This window comes from Cyanistes caeruleus, chromosome 16, assembly GCF_971803275.1.
Source record: "Cyanistes caeruleus chromosome 16, bCyaCae1.hap1.1, whole genome shotgun sequence".
In the NCBI taxonomy this organism is placed as follows: Eukaryota; Metazoa; Chordata; class Aves; order Passeriformes; family Paridae; genus Cyanistes; species Cyanistes caeruleus.
Window position 1 is genome coordinate 12,918,137 of NC_141716.1, and position 13,561 is coordinate 12,931,697.

Sequence of the window (13,561 nt, forward strand, 5' to 3'; positions counted from 1 at the left end):
CTGCTGCTCCCCCAGTGACTGCTACTGTTAAAATGAATAACTGTGGAGCAGCTGTGTCCAGACAGATCTGTTCCTGCTCACAGCTCTTTGTGACAGTCAAAGATGCCCTGCACAGCCAGGAAAGCAAACATAGCTGGGAGTCACGCTGGCTTGGGTGAGCCCCAAGGGGTCTGTGCACCACTGGTGGAAGGCACAGTCCCAGGCAGCCAGGTTTGCTGATAAAAGGTTGCTTTTGACTGGGTTAAATAGGAGAAAATAGAGTTTACAGGGTAAACTCCTGCCTGCCTCCATGTGAGGGTGAGTGAAGGATGATCAGCTTTTGGGCATGAGGATGTCAGGCACACCCAGGGTAGTCAAGGGCTGTTCTTTGTCGTCTCTGCTGCTGTCACAGGCAGGGGTTGGGTGGTGGCCACTGCCAGATGCAAACCAGAGCTCCTGGCACTGGTCTGGTCCATTGTGGCACCCCACGTCCCTGCTCTGCTGGGGGACCCCCAGGACACCTCACAGGGCTCTGGGAGAGGAAATTCTGGAGAGAAGCTTGTCTCAAAGGTTTTAGTGGCAGCTTTTGTTGCCTGGAAAAGCAAGGTTATCCACAGTGCTCCCTTCACCAAGCCCAACAAATGAAAGCCAAACAGGAAAATGTCCAGGGGCCGTTACCCCTCTCCCAGGGGAGGCTGAGTGTGATGAGGGCCAGATTGCCATTTGATGTGATCTAATTGATTTTATAAGCTGTTGTGTTAACGAGAAGCTCTCCAGTGTCCCCTGGCATCAGCCAGGCAGTTTGATACGTGATGTGTGCCCTTCCCCAGTGGCACTGGGAGAGGCTGGGGGGCTCCAGCTTCGTGTGGAACCCCCAGAGTGGGGCTGGACCCTGGGAGAGGGTTAGAGAAAGGATCTGCAGGGACCTGGAGAGCTTCTGCCTTCCTGCCAGGACTGAGGGGCCAGCAGCCAGTTTGGGGTCTGATATGAGTGGGAGCAGGAGGAGAGCCTGCCTGGTGTGGGGGAGCTGCTCAGCATCCCATGGGAAGGGCAGAGTTGAGCATCCAGTGTGGGTGAGGAGTCGTGGGGAGCCCACTGAGCCTGCCCTGCCCTGGCACGGAATTTTGGCTTTACCAGGATGATCTGTGGGGAGCCACCTCCATCCCAGAGCACAGCCAGAAAGGTCCTGACCCCCAGAACCGTGTACAACCCCATCTGCTGTCCCAGCAAGCTCTCCACACTCCTCCTCATCTCACCAGGAGCAGCTGCCCTGGATGGGAGACACTGCCAGTGCCCCAACCTCAGCTCCTGCAGCCCTTCAGCCCCATCTCCTGCTTGGGACCTGCTCCGGCCACTCCCCACTCTGGGCCCAGGGCTTGGCTAGCACTGGTAAAGCCACATGTGCCTGGTCCCTGGGGCCGTGGCTGGAGTGGTCCCAGCAGCTGTGAGGACATTTCTGTAGCTCTCTGTTTATGGATTCCAAGGGTCCCTGGTAATTGGAACAACTCCTCACACATAACAGATGAGGTGCTGGTGGAGGGGATTTGGCATTGCTTCACTCCCCTACAGCAAGAAGGGCTCATAAGTCACAGCTGATAATCTGCTGATGATTTTTAAACTTCATTTACAGAAAAGAATGACCATAATCAACAAACAACAATGGGCTGCTAATCTTGCTGTTTCATTCCAAGGGGGTCTGTGTCTTCAGCCCCTTCTGTGAGAGCTGAATCTTGTCCCCAGGAAGGGCTGGCAGGGAGTGAAGGGGTGAAAGCAGCATCAGCAGAGTCCCAGGAGCCCTGCAGCCCTGACCCATCACCCTGGCACGCATGACGGTCACGCTGATGCTGATGGAGCAGGAGAGCAGCAGATGATGTGCTTTGATCTCAGCTTTGGCCCAGAGCCCGCTGACGTGGGAGGGAAATCCCCAGACCCCGAGGGGAGCACAGCACCCTCTGCAAAACCAGGTTTGGCTTTAGCCCTTGCATCCGTGTACAGCTGGAGAGGCAGAGGCCAACAGATCAGGAGCAGGGTTTGTTATTTTTCAGGAGGAAAAGGAATGGTTGCCACCACAGGCCTTGCTGTAGCTGTTCCCAGCCGCTCTCCAGGTCTCCCAGTCCCACCTGAGATGTTTTCCCTGGAGAGAAGGTGCCTGCCCAATCCCTGTGGAGCCTCAGAGGTGGCATTTAGACAACCAAACCTCAGCAAATCCAGCCAGAAATGAGGCAGGAGCCACATCCCAGCCACTCCACAGAGATTTGTGTCTTAATTGTTTATGTCATTCTGCATATTGGAAGTGTCTGAAATAATCGTGAAAGGCAATCAGCTGGTAATTAACTCAGAGAGAAGAAAGGAGTGTGGCAAAACCCTCAGCTGGTGAAGGTTCTCAGTGAGACTCCCTGAAGCTCCTCATCCCATGTCTGACCCCCTGCCACAAGCCCAGGCTCTGTGAGTTTGGTGTGAGTTCTGTGTGAGTTTGGTGGTGCCCCTGATGGGAAGTCCTTCAGCAGGTGGGAGGACAGTCAGGTGTTCTGTCTGCAGGAGAGCAGACAAAGAGAACTGAGCCTTTTGAAGGCTCAGTGTGCTCTGGCTCCCTGGGACCCCTTTGATCTGGCTGGTGACTGTCCTGCTGTTGGAGTTGGCCAAGTCTCCTGGTGGCTGGGGCTGTGCTAAAATCCCCAGGGACAGGAAATCCCTGATTTCTGCTCAGTTACTCAGGAGGCTGAGCCATCGCCCTCCTGGCTTGGCAGAGACCTGGGGGATGAGCAGGACCAGTTTGGCTGGGAGGAGCAGGGCTGGAGTGCTGGAGCAGCACAGTGCAGGACCTCTGCCCAGGAGATAAGGTCAGTGGTTGGACTTGGATGATCTTGGAGGTCATTTTCAACTGTAATGATTTAAGAGACCAAGAGAGCTCAAAAAGGGGATTCCATCAGTGAAGCTCCAGCCCTGGGAGCTCCTCTCTGGGAGCTGTGTGTCCCTGGAGGGGGTTAAATTAAATTAATTGACAGCACAAAATGGGGGCCTCCCTGGGGCCCAGATTCTCCCTCTAATTCAGCATTTCCCAGTGGTGAGAGATGCACGTGTCCTTCCCACAGGAGCCTGGGAATGGGGAGCCTGGGAGAGCTCCTGGACATGGCCAGAGGGGTTTGTGGGAGGAGGAGAGCCCTGGGCTCATGGATGGGGGCAGGAGGTACTGAAAGCAGCAGCAATTCCAGCTCATTGCCAGAGAAAAAATCTTCCCAAAAACTTCCCTTGGTTTTCCCCATAAATAAATCAATCATTTGCTGTTAAAACAACAATTGGGCTGGGGGGGGGGTGTTCATTAAGGAACATCAGAACCCCTGTGAGTGGGAGAGGGGGGATGGAAACATTGTGGTTTTCTGTTAGGCTGGGAATGATAAAGAATTAAAGAATAATTCTCAAGAAATTAGTCATTAATGAGCATCTTGGTAACACACTAATGAGCTAGCTTCGGCTGCCTGTAAAAAAGGCCTTTAATTAGATTAGTGCATGTAGCATTGTCCAGTGCCTGGTAGGTAATCATCAGGTTTTGCACTGGTGGGATTACAGATGACATTCTATTTAATTGCTGTTTCCTTTTTCTTCCTCTTTATTTTTTTTTCTTTTGAAGATTCTTTCCTCCAAAGAATTTTGTTTCTGTTCTCGAGCAGAGCCTAAATGTTGTCCATGGAATTCTGCATCTGAAAGGACTGCCAGACTGGGCTTATCTGATTCAATTGACCTTTAAAATTTATTTTGCTGCTGTCAAAAAGAATGTTGGTCTGTTCACGAGAGATTTCTGAGATGATTTGAGGCAGAGGCTCCTGAAAACTTCACTTGTTGCATATTCTGCAATCAAAGGATGCTCCTATTTGGGGAGGGAAGGCTTCTAGGAGAAAAGTGCCTTAATTTAAAATACATTTTCATGGAGAAAATTCTTTCAAAGACAAAACTTCAGCCTTGCCAAGAGATGGGGATGGTGGCTGCCCCATCCCTGGGGATATTCAAGGCCAGGTTGGACTTGGAGCAGCCTGGGATAGTGGAAGGTGTCCCTGCCCATGGCTGGGGATGGAACAAGTCCATCTTTAAAGGTCCCTTCCAGCCCAAACTCTTCCATGATTCTTTGGGGTAAAGCACTGTGTCCAAAGGGGAAGCAGATGAGCAGCTTTGGGGTGACCCCACCCATGTGCAGTGAGTTGTGCAGCGTTTGGGGGAGCCCCAGATGTGTGGAGACAAGGCAGGGTGAGGAGCAGAGGCTGCTTGGACAGCTCTCACTGTCCAGCTCTAGCTCCTCCTTTATCACACTTATTAGGAAGGATTTATTGCTCTAATGAATAGATTTTTAAGCTTCTGCAGGCATAAATAATGTATAGGACAGATGGTAACGAGCCACAGCTATAAACTGAGTGCTGACCTGATGGACTTTGTGACTATTGCACCTTTAACAGCTGATTAAATACTTATTTAAACAGCTATTGATTATTTATGGCTGCCTTATGGAGGATTTCAGAAATTTAAACCAGAGCCAGCTTTTCAAAGGATTGGCAGGATTTTGGCAGTTTGAAATGACTTGTTTTAATTAAAAATTCAAAAAGGAGGCTCTTTGCACAGGAGGCTCATTGCACAGCGGGGTGGAGAGCTGAAGGAAGGCTGGGGGGAGCCAGTCCTGTCCCTGCATCAGCCAGGAGCGAATCCCAGATTTGTGGGGACATCACTGCAAAGGAGAGGGGTGAAAGGAGCTCCTGCCCGTGGCACAGAGGCAGCAGCACAGGTGACACCAGGTGAGGCTGTGCTGGAGCAGCTCCAGCCCAGGATGCTCCCAGTGCATCAGCCGGGATCTGGGGCTGGAGCCACCCCTCCTGCAGAGCCACATCTGCTGTGGGGACAGCCTGGGCTGTTGCTGTGTGTCCCCATGAGCCCAGACCCGGCTCTTTGCTCTCCCCAGGTGGTTTCAGACCGAGTTTGGGCCAGTGCAGCCTCACCCTGAGTGTGGGGAAGGGGAGCAGGGTGGGGAGCAGCTCCCCCATCTCCCACCCCATAACCTGAGTGCAGCAGGCAGTGGGGTCAGGTTATAAACGGGGGTGGGAGCTCCCTGGGGGTGTCCAGGTGCTTCCAGGGAATGTCTGGGTGCTCTGCCACGGCCTGGGGGTCTCAGCCTCTGTCCCTGGGGCTGTCCCCAGCCAGGGCAGTGGCAGCTGACCCTGCAGCTCAGGTGTGAACACAGCGTTTCATTCTTCCAGGGCAAACATGAGCTGGCTGAGCCTGAGCCTGCCTGCTCAGGAGGGAACCCGTGTCCTCAGGCATTCCCAGGAGGTGCCTGGAGCTCACTGGGGATGCACAGGAGCTGCACTGGTGCCTTCTGCCCCAGCCACACAGCCCTGATGGGGTGGGCTGGCCATGGAGAGGGGGTAGGGGACAGCCAGGGGTCCCCAGCAGGGACAGCCTTGGTGCACCTGCACAGCACCAGGAGGTCAGGGACTGCCACTGACAGAGCCTGAGCCTGGACAGGCGGCATGCTGAGGCCTCAGGTAGTGCCACAGGAGGTTTATCTTGGATGTTGGGAAGAATTTCCTCATGGGAAGGGTTGTCAAGCACTGGGACAGGCTGCCCAGGACAGGGGTAGAGTCACCATCCCTGGAAGTGACCAAAAAACCTGTGGCTGTGGCGCTTGGGGTGTGGTTTAGGTGGTGCTGGGCCTGGTGGCAGTGCTGGGTGCATGCTTGGAGCTGACAATCTCAGAGGTCTTTTCCAGCCTTACTGATTGCAGGATGTGCAGGGTGGAGCCCTGGGAGGTGTTGGGAGATGTTCACAGGCCCTGTAGAAGGAGCCACGTGTCCGATGGGAGAGGGGACAGCCCCGAATGGCACTCGAGGGACCCAAATCCTGCCCGCAGGGATCTTCCCTTCCTGGGATCTGCACTTGCAGGGAGAACCAGCTTGGCAAAGGGACCCCACAGCTTCAGTCTGGCTCCTGCTGAGCTCATCCCCAGCTTTGCACAGCTCTCAGCACAGCAGTATTCCCCCAAGAGACAGCCCTGGGCCTGCAGAAGCAGTCTAATAATTGTGGCACCTTTGTCTACCCCCTTTTTTAATAACTTCCCAGTCCTTTAACACTGACGTTTGGGAGGATTGAAGCTGTTTTCCCCAGAAAACCCAAGCACTGGTTTCCTCTCAGTTTATTCTGTTTATTGGAGCCCACAGCAGTGAGCAGGATCTTCCTGCTGTCTGTGGGGAGGGCTGAGCCTCCAGGTTTGTGTGCAGGGTTTGCTGGGGACTCAGGAGTTATTGAAAAGAGTGCAGGGTTTGTGTTGGTTATTAAACCAGTGCTTCTGAGCTCGGCTCTGGTGTCTGGGGACTCGCTAGGAAATTACTCAGGGCTCTCCAGGGAGGAATGACTGGCACTGGAGGTGGCAGGGACCACACTTCCAGGGCCTGTGGGGCTCTGTGCTGCCGATGGAGCTGGGCAGGGCAGTCCCCTCTCTCACAGCTGGCTGAGTTTCTTTTCAAAAGTCTCTTTTTCCAGCTTAAAGGAAAACAAACAGGAGCAGGGTGCCCTGAGCTGTGGCTGCCCCTGGATCCCTGGCAGTGACCAAGGCCAGGCTGGACAGGGCTTGGAGCAGCCTGGGATAGTGGAAGGTGTCCCTGGCCAGGGCAGGGGGTGGAACAGGATAATTTTTAAGGTCCCTTCCAACCCATTCTGTGATTCTCCTAAACCCCTCAGAGCCAAAAAGAGTCTTGATGGCTGCCCAAACTGAGATCCTCCCTGTGGGACAGCTGTGCCAATTTGTTTGTGCTAGGGAATGTTAACTTCCCAGGCCTTTCCTAGCACTCACCTTTCTGGCTGCTTGCAAGGAAGTGCAAATCGCTCCCGTGGTGGATTTTTGTCTCCAGTGTAATGCTGCTGATTTAGCCTTTAAGTTCATGGAAACAGAATGGTTTTGAGGTGGAAGGGACCTTAAAGCTCATCCCATTCCCAACCCCTGCCATGGCAGGGACACCTTCCACTATCCCAAGGCCGTCCAGCCTGGCCTTGGACACTTCCAGGGATCCAGGGACAGCCACAGCTGCTCTGGGCACCCTGTGCCAGGGCCTGCCCACCCTCACAGGGAACAATTCCTTCCTAATATCTAACCAGAACTGACCCTCTTTCAGTTTAAAACCATTCCCCTGTGTCCTGTCACAACAGACCCTACTCAGAGTTTTGGCCCCATCAAGTTCCAAAAATTTTCTGTGCTGCTCCCTTGCAAGTGGCAAGAAAGATATTTGTATGGAAAAGGTTTGGGATGAAAGCTGCGAGGTCAGGGCTGGGGTTTGCCCTGCACAGGAGCATCTGAGATGGTTAAAAAGACTTGAACAAGGTGCACCTCACTCACATTGGCTCCAGCATGACGATCCAGGCTGGATCATCCATCCATGCTGCCAAGACACGGGTTGCTGGTGCTTTTTCCAATACCCCTGATGCCAAATTAGCCTCAAACCGGGCAGGGACCAGGTTTGTCCCTCTGCTCCCGTGCTGGAGGTGCCTGCAGGATGTCTGCATTTGTCAAACCTCCAAGTTGGAAGGACGTGTGACTGGTGTTCAGGGTGGAGATGTGGGCAGGAGAGGAGAGAACATCTCCTCTCCCGAGAGCAAACGTGATGAGAGGGGGGAGAAGAGCCCGGCTGCTGCCTCACACTGACACAAAGAGCTCCTGCAGGAGACAGGGGGGCCTGGCTTTGCTTTTTGCTTTCCCTTCTCCTGCTGTGACAGTTCGTCACTCACCTGGGCCCCTGGGGTTTGCAGCCACCTGCCTCTCAATTAATGGGCTAATCTGGGAAAGAAGGCACTGAGAGCAGGGAATCAGCACACCAGTGCCAGCCTTGGGCTCCTCCTGGGTGGAATAGCAGGATTTTTGAGGGATTCCTGCATGCTGGCAACAGCAGGGACAGTGTATGACACTGCTGCCAGGTGTGCTGTCACAGGAAGGGAGAAGCAGAGGCAGGGAGAGGAGCTTGTTGGCATCCATCCCCCTCCCAGCATGGCACAGGGGCCTGTCCTGGGTGGGGGAGCTCACTGGGACCCTGCAGTGGTCCTCACCAGCCCTTAGAAATGACATGGGGGGTCCCCTTGAATTACTGGGCTGCAGAGCTCAGTTAATCCCTGTTGTGTTTACCTGGCAGTGGCACGCAGGTCAGGCCCAGAGGGATGCACCCCTGGAGAGTCTTGGGTAAATCCCAGGCTCCAGGGGTGTGTGGAGGGTCAGGCTGCAGGGATGGTGCTCAGAGGTGCTGGACAGCCCAGCCTGGGTGCAGATGGACGTCCACAGATGTTCTGGGGTCACTGCTGTCCCCTGGGGACAGAGGAGATGGCACAGGCAGGAGGGAGGGAAGGAAGGAAGCAAGGAAAGGGGGAAGGGAGTAGGTTTGGATTGGATATTGGGAAGCAATTCATCCCTGTGAGGGTGGGCAGGCCCTGGCACAGGGTGCCCAGAGCAGCTGGCGCTGCCCCTGGATCCCTGGCAGTGCCCAAGGCCAGGCTGGACAGGGCTTGGAGCAGCCTGGGACAGTGGAAGGTGTCCCTGCCATGGCAGGGGTGGCACTGGATGGGCTCTAAGGTCTCTTCCACCTCAATGATTCTAGGAAGGGTAGAAGGAAGGAAGGAAGTATGGAAGGAGAAATCTTACTCCTGGCAATCTCATCCTTAAGTGTCCTTGTGTCTTCAGGGGCATTTGGGACTGGGAGTGCCATTGCAATATCCCTGGAGGCTTTGGTGAGGCTGGGGGCACACACCCCTCCACCCCAGACCTCTCCTGTGTGGACCTCAGTTTCCCTTGCAGAAAACAGGGGTAATCCTAATACTCTGTCCTTGCTGTTCCCTGGAGGTGAAGAACCCCTTTACACATTCACTTACTCATGTCCAAGTGTTATTCCTTTTGTCTTTTCTCTTTTCCAACTCTAGTCCATCTTGTGGCAGCTGTGGGATGGAGATTGAAAGGTGAAATCAGAGCAGTGGAAATGCACCTGCTGATGCAATGGTTATTGGAATATCCTGGAATTACCAGGAATATGTGTATGTGCTGTGTGAGTGTTTCTGACCAGGCTCATCCCCAAGTTTCTCTGCTCTGACTTTGCTGGATGTTCCCTGGTGTATCCAAGTGATGGTGGCTGGAGAGGCCTCTCTTCTCCCCAGGTGTGGAGCTGTTTCCCAGCTGATGGATTTCACCTGGACACACAGTCCCTGATGGAATCCAGGGAGGGGGAGTATGAAACATTAACAGCCATGGTTAAAATGCCATTTTCCAGTTGTTGCAGTGAGGAGTCCAGTAAGTGGTGCCAAGTGATGCTGTGTTTAAGAGGAAATCCCAAATGAGTGGGACAGAGGAGAAGGGGAGGCTGATTTCTGCAGGGAATGCCTGGCTCCTGTGTGGCAGCTCTGCTCACAGAGCTGCTCAGGGTGCAGGCACATGCAGTGCCCAGGGGCTTGGGAGCCACCACTGATGGGGCCCAAACCCTCTGAGCATTCCCCAGCCTTGGCCTTCCCTTCTCCCTGCTGCCAAATCCCTGCTGCCTGCCCGGGCAGGGCCAGCAGAGCGTGGGCAGATGGCCCTGGAGAGCTCCCATCTGCAGACACCGGGGTCCCACTGCCTCCCTCCCCAGCCCTCCCAGCAGCGTGGCCATCACCTTGCCTGACCCTGGCTTGGCCATCTGGTGGCCCTGTCCCATCTCCCATCAGCCCAGGCACATCCCTGCACAGACCTGCTGTGTCCTGAGGTGGCTCTGGAGCCACTGGGAGCCCCAAGGGATGAGCTCCCCGCTCACTGTCCCTGCAGTGGGGCTGTGTCTCCTGTAGGTAAGGCTTTACAAAGCCCTTCCACAGGGGTAGAAGTTGCCCATCCCATGCCCAGTTTGATGGGATTGTTGGGACCCAGGGGAGGACACAGCACAGGGAACAAGCACAGCACGTGCTGGTCCAGCTGCAGGAAGCGTGGGGAAGGTCACAGGAGCCAGACAAGGAGGGTGCAAGGTGGGGATGGGCAGCAGGGACCCAGGAGAGGCACAGATTCCCCTTTTTCAAACCCCCTCCAACTCCATGGCAGCCAAAATCTTCATCTTGGGAGATACTTTAGGAGATTTCCTTCTCCCAGTGAAGATCCTGCCCACACCTCAGCTTCATCCAGATCTTTTTTTTAATAGCAAACCCACATGGGGAAGGGTCCAGTGACAGCTCACGTGGCACCTGCTGAGAGCCCATGGAATTGGGGGGAAACCACAGTTTTATATCCCCACCCTCCCCACATCCCACCTGAATCCTGCAGCCTGTTCCAGCCCAGCCACAGAGGCAGCTTAACCCACATCCCTCCTACACAGGCTTAAGGAGCTCAGCCCCTGATGTCATTGGGGTTTGCAGCTGCAAACAGCTGGGCAGAGCTTCAGGCTCAAGTAAATAATACCTGACTGGGCTGATTAGTCCTTGGGGAGGCTTTGGGCTTTGCCTGATTTGGGACTGGGGGGTAGCAGCAGTGAAGCTCTTCAGTGCTGGGGTGTGCAAGCAGAGCCAGGGGTGTGTTTGATGTGGGTGCTGGGTCTGATTTTGATGAAGAGAACCTTCCTCAGCACTGCCTGCAGCAGGGCCAGGCCTGCAAATGGTGTGGCCAGATTTGACCAAGCTAATTTTTTTTCTGTGGCAAAGTGGTTGGTGTCTGCCCTAGCTTGAGGAAGGCTTTGGATATCCTGCAACATCCTGGAATCCAGGTGGGACACAGGCCCCAGGGCAGTGCAAGCTGGATGGGGGGCTCCAGGCACGGGGAGAAGGGCTCACACCCTGCCCAGGGACCAGGGGAGTTTCTCTGAGGTCTGGGGGAAAGGAGGACCATGGGTGGGTAGAAAATTGGTTGGAGACTTTCCCAGACTCCACCAGATGGGAATGGAAAAGTGGGAGTGCATCCTGTAGAGGGGGAAGCAGCTTAAAGGGACCAAGGATGTCCCTGTGGCATGGCCTGGGGTGGGGGAAAGAGCTGCCAGGGCAGGCTGGCTCTGAAACAAGAAAATACGAGCTTCAGGAGCTGGAGACTCCAGGAGAACCAGGTGTGACATTGCTGAATCCCCAGGGAAAGGAGTTCACAGCAGGTCTGATGTGTCCTCAGGGCAGCGAGGCCACCCAGGGCCACCTGGCTGCAGACACCCCACAAGTGTGCAGGCTCTCTGAAGGTCCTGCACTGCCTCAGCCACTCCCAGCACGTTCAGGATGGAGATTGGAATGGAGATGGAGTTTGGAATTGGAATTGGATGGAGACGGAATGGGCACTGGCCACATTCAGGAGGAGATTCCCTGGGCACTGGCCACCCTGGAGCCCAGCCTACAGCTGGGCTTGGTGCAGCTACTCAGGATTTCTAAGAAATGAGTCCTTGAGGGTTAAGCTGAGTACCCAGAGTGACCAAAGAGCTGGAAAAAGCCTCCATTTCTCCCCATCTGCACCAGTTTCCTTCAGGAACCTCTTCCAGATGGCACTGGAAAAAAAAGTTAAAATAGAGAAATTAAACAAGGGCTGATATGGGGGTAGAAGTTGGAGCACCACTTGCCAAAGGTTGAGAATTTAATTCACTTAGATTCCTTTAAAAGTCCTGTCCTTTGGCTATTTTTCCTAGTGTTTTTAGGAAAACTCTGCCTGCCAGGAATTGGTTTTAAAGTAATAAAACAAAAGTCTCTGGCTCTTTTAATCTGTTAGCGTGAAAGGGAAAATACAATGAGCCAGACTCAGACAAAGTCTAACTTTTATTTTTTTTTTTTATGATTGGATTTAGCAGGAAGATTATTTCCAGCCTCAGTGGCAGGTTAATGGAGTCACAGGGGTTGGAGCCAGAGGGGCTTTATTGTGGAGCCACATCCTGAGAGAGAGGCTCAGACTTGCCAGGTGTCTCCAGTGCTCTGTGTGGTCTGGCTGTAAATGGGGAAAGGGATGGAGTGTCCAGCCCTTTGCGCTCCCAGGTGGAAGGTGGAGGTGGGCACAGAGCCCATTGGGGGATTGTTCCAGCATCCTCTGGCTCCTGGGTCAGGCTGCAAACACCCTCTGCCTGTGGGATGGGGCAGTCTCCTCCCGTGTCCCTGTCCTGGAATATCAGCCCTGGGGTTTGGAGCAGTGCTGGTGAGCCCTGGCACCAATGGGCAGAGTGGGGCTGTGGCAAGAGCAGATCCCGGGGCACTGGGAGGGAAAACATCCCTGAGGAGCCAAAACAGGGCTCCCCTGGGGCAGAGGGTGAGGGGGGTGTGATGGTGTTCCCCCTCTAACAGAGGAGAGAGAAGTAACCAGAGATTTTGTGTCCTGTGGGGAATCTTGTGCAGGAAGGAAGAAGCAGGACTGGGGTTTTGGAAAGTCTTGGATACAACCCCAAAATATTGTGGCTTTTTGCCAGGCTCAGGCTGCCAGGGCAGAAATGTAGGAAAGGGAACTGTGTGGCTTAGGGTGAGCCCTAAATCTGGAACATCCCCCAGGGCCCTGTCAGTGCCTCGGGCAGGCTGGGCTGGGGGCAGCAGAGCCTGCCAGGGCTTGGGGACCAGGGGGACAGGGTCCCCAGGGGCTGCAGCAGTGCAGGCAGGCAGCTGCCACCATCCTCTGTTGCTGCTGGGATTGGATGGTCAGGATAACACCTTCCCAACCTCACTGGCTGCGAGAGATGTCCATCACAAGACATGTATCAGAAAGAATGTACACATCTCTAGGTTTACAGTTACTGTCCTGGGAAAGTCTTTAGAAACTATGTCAACAAGATCGAAAAACTGAGTTTTTAGAGCAACACCCCACCTCGGACCAGGCTCTTCAGACTTGGGCTTGGAGTCCAGAGAGCACCCCAAAACCAGGGCAGGTGCTGGGGACCACCAGGCAGGGGACAGCAGGCCCTGTGGTAGCAGCTTGTGCCGGGCTTGGGGAGCTCCAGAAGCTGTGCACACCCTGGTACTGTTGCCCTCGGGAGTGGGAGCACCTGTGGTTGCTGCTGGAAGGGGCTGGGGAAGGGCAGCACCTCAGTGTGCATCACAAAACACCTGGCACAGCTCCCAGGTAAATCCCACTCCCTGTGTGTGCAGCACAGTGCGGATCCCAGAGCATCCCTGGGGCTGGAAGGTGGAAATCAAGCTGATCTCTCTGGACAGCTGAGGGTTTCACTGCAGTTTGAGCAGACAGGCCACGCTGCCTTGGATTTCAGACAACTTCCAGCCTTTCTCTCATGCTCAGAGGGCAAACCTGTTCCCAGGGGCTGCCCACCAGGTACCTGAGGCACAAAGGAGGATCAGGAAGGGGCTTGGAGCAGCTCCCAGCTGATGTGATGGTGATTTCTGAGCTAACAGTGACACCTCCTGTTGGCACAAAATCCAGCCCGAAACCCAGCGTGCAGGCAGTGCAGCGCAGACGCCAGCAGGAGCACACGGGCTGATCACTGCTTAAATCTCTTCATTTATATCCAAAATTCCCAAGTCCCCTTCCAGGTGCAAGTGTGGCCCCACAGGGACAAACCCATCCCTGTGAACAGTGAGGGCTGGGCTGGGAGGTGCTGGCAGGGGAAAGCCTGGAACAGCGAGCATGAACCAAGGTGCTGGATGCAGACTGCTTCAG

The 13,561-nt window shown here is 54.6% G+C and overlaps 1 protein-coding gene across 8 annotated transcripts in view; it reads left to right on the top strand.

The window, feature by feature from the left end:
- Nucleotides 1-13,561, top strand: part of RALY (RALY heterogeneous nuclear ribonucleoprotein) — a 111,569-nt gene that overhangs the window by 78,821 nt on the left and 19,187 nt on the right. The window lies entirely within an intron of this gene.